This window comes from Psammomys obesus, unplaced genomic scaffold, assembly GCF_907164565.1.
Source record: "Psammomys obesus unplaced genomic scaffold, mPsaObe1.curated_primary_1811, whole genome shotgun sequence".
NCBI lineage: Eukaryota > Metazoa > Chordata > Mammalia > Rodentia > Muridae > Psammomys > Psammomys obesus.
Window position 1 is genome coordinate 39,967,430 of NW_026585504.1, and position 7,337 is coordinate 39,974,766.

At 45.0% G+C, this 7,337-nt stretch overlaps 1 long non-coding RNA gene across 1 annotated transcript; it reads right to left on the reverse strand.

The window, feature by feature from the left end:
• Window positions 1–2,444: 2,444 nt before the first annotated feature.
• Window positions 2,445–6,794, reverse strand: LOC129674362 (uncharacterized). Its single transcript, XR_008719802.1, has 4 exons — window positions 6,638–6,794; window positions 4,170–4,375; window positions 3,420–3,578; window positions 2,445–2,711 (listed from the first exon to the last, which is right to left on the reverse strand). It is a non-coding gene; the product is annotated as an uncharacterized LOC129674362 (long non-coding RNA).
• Between the last annotated feature and the right edge of the window lie 543 nt (window positions 6,795–7,337).

The window sequence follows — 7,337 nt, forward strand, 5'->3', positions numbered from 1 at the left end:
GTGACCCCCATCCAGGGAGACTGTGTCCTTACCTTGAGCAGCTACCCACCCCAGAGCTCTGCCCAAGTTCCAGGTCTCCCAGCCCAGGCCGGTGACGTTGGCCATGTATCCTTTTTCTACTTCCTAGAAAACCTCGGAGCAACCTTCCATACTGAGTGTACTAACCATGACGTGATGGGATGAAAAGCTGGAAACAAGTTCCCCACCCAACCCTCTCCCTGCTGTTCAGCACAGGGCAGTGGCAGGCAGCACCCACTGTAGACTGTAAATCTGCCCCTTTTTTGGGAGTTCATCTGAAGACTTAGATGCATAGAGCTCTCCTCTGTCTCCATTATCTTAGCTTCCAGGTTCCCTGGGAAAGTGGGGTTGGTGTAGGCTCACCGATTCTGGCAGCTGAGAGCAGATGGCTGGAGTGAGCCTGACAACCTCATCCCCGGCTTCCAGGCTTTTCTCATAACCAGCATCTGTGTCCAGCATTTGCTCCTCGGATGTGCAGCCTTTCTAGACCTTTTGCTTCTGGCTTAGCTGAACCCCTGGTTGAGGCTTTCTCACTCTCCTAAAGACAGCCGCCTGCTACAGGCCTGCTGAGCAAATATCTTTTGTACCAACTCTCAGGAGCTGCACGTGGGTTACGGCTGCCAGAGTGGGACTTAGTGAGACACTTAGACCAGAGACACCCATCGGGCCTTTCCACCACACAGAGCTTTCCTGGAAGAAGGTGTGGCCATGGACTTTTCTTACAACTGCAAGCTGATGTCAATGCCTCCTACACCGAAGATGAGCTCAGGAGCTGTGATTTTCTAGGAGCTCAGAGGTAGAGCAGCTAGTTCCAACCCATGGGTTTCAGAAGAGCACCATTCACACAGGGCTATCGCAGGCAGCATGCTGTCCTTTGCACTGTGCAGCTGACAGAGACCCCACCCTGTTTGCAGGGAGTTCGTCTTGGGCTGTGCATGTATCCTGAGCCCCTCATTGGCCAAGTCTCTGAGGATTTGTGTCTTAGTCCCACGCTTATTCTGGTACCTGGTGTACACCCCAACTCTATGCACAGGACTCCTCTATGTCTCTTACCATACTAGGGTATCCAGTAGCTGCCTCAGCCATACATGGGGACTCCAGAGTCTGTCCCAGCTGTATGTGAAAACTCCAGTTAGGAGGATGCTGGGAGGTGTCTTTAGGGAGTAGACTTGGGCTTCCCTTCAGGCAGAACAGAGACAGCAGGATGTCTCTGACCTTTCCCTTGTCTTACCTGGGTCTTTTCCAGATTGTACCTGGTGATGCTGGTTGCCAGCCCTCTTCTGGCCCCTTTCCCAGCTTACCCTGTTACTAGAGAGCCTAGGGGTCTGGATCCTGTCTGCCCTATCAGGGTGGATTACTGAAGGAGCAGTCTTTTGCCCCAGTCCCTTTCCTGTGCTATAAATAAGCCCCATGTTTATTTTCTTATGTTATTGAAATGAGCACTTGTGATTTGGGCCTCTTTTGACGAGTCCGGAGAGCGTCCATCCGGTGCCTGGTGAGGGCCATGGCTGGCTGTCTGCTGTCTGAAGCTATTTGGAGCCCTTTCCCTGTGTTTTGGATGTGGCTTAATTTCAATAGAAAAGGCTATATGCAGCCCTGTATCTGCTGATTTTCAGGTTTCAGCTTTCTGCCAGCCTCACTGCCTGCTTAGAAGTGAAGTTGTGTTTCTCATTACTGGGATAACAGCCACAATTGAGGAAATGAAGGAAAATTGTGCATTGGTGGCAGAACCCCTCTAGGATTTCCAGTAATCTTTCTCTGGTAGATCCTGTGGGACTCACCTTCATCTCCCTTCTGCCTACTCTGCGCCAAGTACCCTGTCCTGGCTTTCTGGATACGGGCCCAGCAATTTCCCTCCCAGCAGCCTTGGTCTTGTCACCAGTTTGGTTTGATATCTTGACAACATGGCTAAGCATGGGTTTCATTAACTCCATCTTCCCCAATGCACAGAAGATCCAAAAACCAATGGCTTTCTCTCCTTCCCTGGCCCTGCCTTGGCAGTTATAAGGAGAAATATCTATTATACTCATATGGGTGTGCCTTTCAGCCTCATGCTGTCTGTGCCGAATCTGACAGTCATGTACTGGGGTACCTGCCATGTGGAAGGCTGGAGGAGAGTAATGTCCTGAGAGAAGACCTCTTGGGAGATGTTTTTGGCTTCTTTAGCTTTGGATAGTGGACCAGAACTATCCCAATGATCATGGCTAGCTCCCAGGCTTGTCCATTTAAATTTAGGATGACCACATCCTATCACTTTTCAGCCACTGGGCTGAGACCAAACATTAGGCCACCTTCCTAGTCTCCGCACAGATTGGTCTCACTCAGTGGGGACATCACTCCAACCCGAACCCAAAGTCTACTAAGAGAACTGTATCTAACAGTAAGATTTAACTCACTTTAAAAGAAAGGACCAAGAGAAAGTAAATATTCATGCCCATGTTTTTATTCTGTAAACCATTGCTGGTTCTCTTTATTAGGAAGAAAGAATAAGAAAAAAAGGAAGGAAAGAAAGAAAAAATGATGGATTCATCGAGTTGATAAATCTCTGTTGTTATTATGTGTAAGATTCCATTCTTGCTGGGAGAACATTCCATTGAGAAAAACACCATGCCTGCTAGCAGCAGACCAACAATGTGAGACGAAAGACAACCGTGACAAGTACAAAAGAGTATCATTTCGAATGTCCACAAATACTGTGAAGACAAGATGGCAGAATGCTGTTAGAATAGGTCATGACTTGGGCATGGGAAAGTATGTATAAAAGGTGGCTAGAGAGCACATTGAAATATATCTTTAAATCCTGAGAAGCACCAAACAACAAAGATAGCAAATATGAGAGAGGAGCTATTGTAAGAACCAGTGTGTGACCTTGGCACGTGCACTAAAGGAGAGAGAGTGTTGCGAGGTGATTATGGGGAGGGAAGCCAGGGCCAAATGGTATAAAGACCATGTAGACCAAAGGATCCTGTATGCTTATCATGAGTGTGAAGGGAAGGTACTGGGAGATTTCTAAGCAGAGGGATGACAAGTCTGAATGGCATTTTAAAATAAAACATTTCAGCTACTGTGTAGAGAACAGATCATAGGGAGCAAGCATGAAAGAAAAGTCAGGTTGCTGTTTTATTCTGAGTAAGGACTAGGGAGAGGCTGGAATGAGACAGAAGCATGAGTGCTAAGAACTGATGTTGGCTAGAATGTCTACTAAATTTATTGAGAAATCAAAGGTAGGAGGTGAAAAAATTGGGGCTTACAGCTAACTCCTAGATTTTCATCCTGAATCAACTAAGTGAAACTATTAGTTGAAAAATGGCAGACTGAAGGAAGATGGGAAGGGAGTATTGAGAAGGATGGTCAAGAGTGCCTCGGGTTGGAGAGACAGCTCAGCAGTTAACAGTACTTACTGTGCTATCTTGACAGAGCCAGGATCTTTGTCCCCAAATAACAAGCCAGGTGCCCTGCAAATGCTTGTAACTCCAACTCTAGGGAATGCATGTGTTCTTCTGGTCTCATCATGTGCACAGATAGGCACAGCCCTCTATACACACACAAACATGAATACCCTTGAATAAACATATAAATAACAAAATCTTTTAATCTTTGTGCTACCTTAGACTATTGCCTTAAGATACCTGTTATAATCTAAAGGATGGTACTATTTAAACAGTTGGATACCTGGCACTTAGCAGGAAAGTTAGAATTAAAAATATAAATGGTATCTAAAACTATAGGACTAGATGAGATCCAGAGAGTCAGAGTTGGTAAGGAAGGGCCTGAGCACTGGGCCTGCTCTGTCACTACCAGGTAGGGGAGAAATGGAGACTGAGGATTTGGTGACACATTAGGAAGAAAAATTGATAAGACAGACAGTGATAAATAACAAATACATAAACTGTAGGACAACTAGCAAAAATATTTTTAAGAGGCATAGTTGCTAAGACGACATTGGAAATAGAATCCCAAAAATGTACTCAAGGGCAAAGGAAGATAAGGTAAATAATGAACAAATAAAAACAAACAGAAAGATGGTTGATTTAAATACAAATATACCAATAGTTATATTAAATGTAAATAGTGTAGGCACTGTGAATGAACTGTAGCTCTCATCAGCTAGTGCTTTACTAAGTTCTCTGGTCCATGTGTGAAAACCTTACCTCGGATACACCAGTGTTGACGTGAGTGAGTTCTCATTCTCTGGATGCCAGTTTTCAGAACCATGAGCTGAGTTCACCTCTGCTCTTTATAAATGATATGCTCTGTGGTATTATGTTATAGCAATCCAAACAGCAAGAATAATTAACACACTCTTTTAAGGAAAGTAAGATGAATTTATGTTTAAAAAGTGGGAGTGATTATATTTCTAGAATAAAAGATAAACAGTTAATATTGATAGTGATAAAGGGCCAATTCATCAATGATCAATGTATCAATCTATGCAAAATATATATATATATATATGCTTCAAAATATATAAAGCAAAACCAACTAAGAAAACCAGAATACTGGAATTATATAAGTATGCCTCAACAATGTTAGTGATTGATGAAACACGTTGATAGAGAAATATGAGTAGCACTATCAAGCAATATGGTTTAATTGATAGCTGTAGAATCCTTCAGCTACCACAGCTGAGATCCAATTTGAAAAATTGCAAGCAATGTCCACTCCAAATGTGTTGCACCAAAAGTAAGCCTCAATAACTTTAGAAAAATTGAAAACATAAGAAATACATTCTTGGACTGGAGAGATGGCTCAGAGGTTAAGAGCACTGGCTGCTCTTCCAAAGGTCCTGAGTTCAATTCCCAACAACCACATGGTGGCTCACAACCGTCCAAGATAAGATCTGGTGCTGTCTTCTGGTGATCAGGTATATATTCATGCAGAATGCTGTATACATAATAAACAAACATATCTTTAACAAGAAAAGAAATGCATTCTTTGGGCCAATGAGACAGTTCAGTAGATAAAAGTGTTCGCTGCCACATCCATGACCCGAGACTGAACCACATAATGGAAGAAGAGAACCAGCTCCCACAAATTGTCCCTTGGCCTCTACACCCATACTGTTGCATGCGTGCATGCGTGCACGTGCACGATTAATGAAGCGCGATTTAATTATTTTTTTTAATTTTAAAAAACACATTATCTGAACACAATGGAATTAAGTCATAATTCGGTAACAAATATCTGAGAAAATCCCCAGTAGTTGGAGGTTAAATAATGTATTTCCAAATAATATCTGGGTTGATAGAGACACAAAGAAAATATCTGAATTTAGTAAAAATCAAAAGTACCAAATATGGGAGTGGCACCTGACTTGAATCCCTTAAACCATAAAGGAAAGGTTGAAAATGACCCAAGCTTTTACCTAAGAAGGGATAGCTAAACCCTGAGTGGGCAGAGAGAGTGGAGAGCAGACATCCATGAGCTAGAAAAATGGCAAAATTTCAAAACCAAGCTGGTTCTTTGTAAGGATAAGCAAGGGCTCGGCTGTTCAAGGGGAGCCAAGGCATGATACAGATGATGGGTATCAGAAAGCAAATGGTATTGGTCCAGGTTCTAGACTGTTAAAGGATCCCTAGTACCATCAGGCAGGTGGCAGAGGAATAGGATTTAGTGCTTTTACAAAAGACCCAAGAGGGGCAGGTTTGCCCTCCCTACCATGGGAAGGAAGGTGCTGCTACCACCTTGAGCTTTGATTCTCAGCCTGTTATCGTGAGAAGTCAGTTCCTCTTGCTTATAAATTGCCTCATCTAAAGCATTTTGTTATGGCAACGCATAGAACCTAAGAAAGAAATAAAGGTAAGCTCTGCCTTCCAGGGCCATTTCCTGCAGTAAGAAGACTGGGTCACTAGAGTCCCATCAGTTGTGTGAGGCAGTACGTGAAGGGATTTTACTCTTTTTCTATCCCAGCCCATGGCACGGGTGCCACCCATGCTGGAGGCAAATCTTCTCCATTTTATTTGTGACTTACACACCAGACTCCTTTGGATGCCTCCTCTTACCCAAAAGGGACACTGTAGGTATCCCATAATCCAATTAGGCTCACACCCACATTTTACAAGTCAGAGTTACAGCCCCAGCCTGTGGCAAAGTGAGACTTCTCAGGTTAGGGTTCCCACTAGGGACCATTGGACAGAACTGGGTGTTGGTCTGAGTTCTGATTATATGGATCAGGGAGAATAGGAATGAGATGTACCCAGAAGAAAGCAACAGGGCATGAAACCAGAGGTTGCCGGCCACCTCAAGAACTCACTGGGACCCCTCAGACCCTCTAGGGATGATCAACAACTTGTCCATGCATATCCCTGTCCCTCACCCACAGGCTGCACTGCTTGCTATTAGCTGAATGCTGTCCCACACCCATCACAGAAGCCCCCAGTGCCACTGGGTTTTGAGACAGCATCTATGAGGAGGCCGTGAGGGTGGATGAGATGAGACAGCTAAGCCATGTCACTCCACATGCCTGAACGGCAGACACGTGAAGACACGGAGAGCTACAAGAAGTAGCTGTCTGCACGCCCGAGAGAGACCACTCCAGTTTCATGACCAGGGCCTCGGGCTCTGCAGCTGTGAAGAGCTGAGTTTCTGCTGTTTAGGCTGCCTCGTGTGTGGGACTTACTTATGGCATCCCGCAAAGATGACACACTGCACTCTTCACCTCTGTTCATCCCAGAAATACAGCAGCATGATCTGGTGACACACTTGGTGGCAGTCTCCCCACGTCTGGTGTCCTGCACTTAGCCACTTGGGTGGCGGCAAGCTCTTGCATGCTTGTTGCCTGCCTCGACAACTCTTCACTGCGTCAAACCTTTTAACCCTTGGACTCTGTCACTGCCCTGTAGGAGGAGCAGAGGGCCATTTGTCTACTTTACGGGTTGGACAGGGAGGTGCCGCAAAAGCATTTTGGCGTCTGGCCTTCAGGAGCAGAGCAGGAGGCCATCTTTAAGAGCAGCTCTGACCTCGGTTGCTTTTGACTTCCTGGCTTTTCTGCTCCCTTCTCAGGAAAGAGCTCTCTGAGAGAGGGGATGTGGGCTGCTTCTGTCTGTCTGCCTGCCTGCCTACCTCTCTGTCTCTCTCTCTATCTCTTTCTTTCTCCAACTCCTGCCTTCATTTTTCTCTTATTACACGGGCCTATTACTTTCCCCAAAGATCTTAGGATTAATAGAGATACATTGTAGATACAGAACAGAGAAGAGAGGGGGAAGGAACTTGTGAAAAAAAAAAATGAAAGGGACATCCCAGAAGACATGGCAAGAGCGCTGCAGCACGGCAGCAACCCTCCCCTCCCCACCTCAATCCTGCAACATCTAAGAACCATG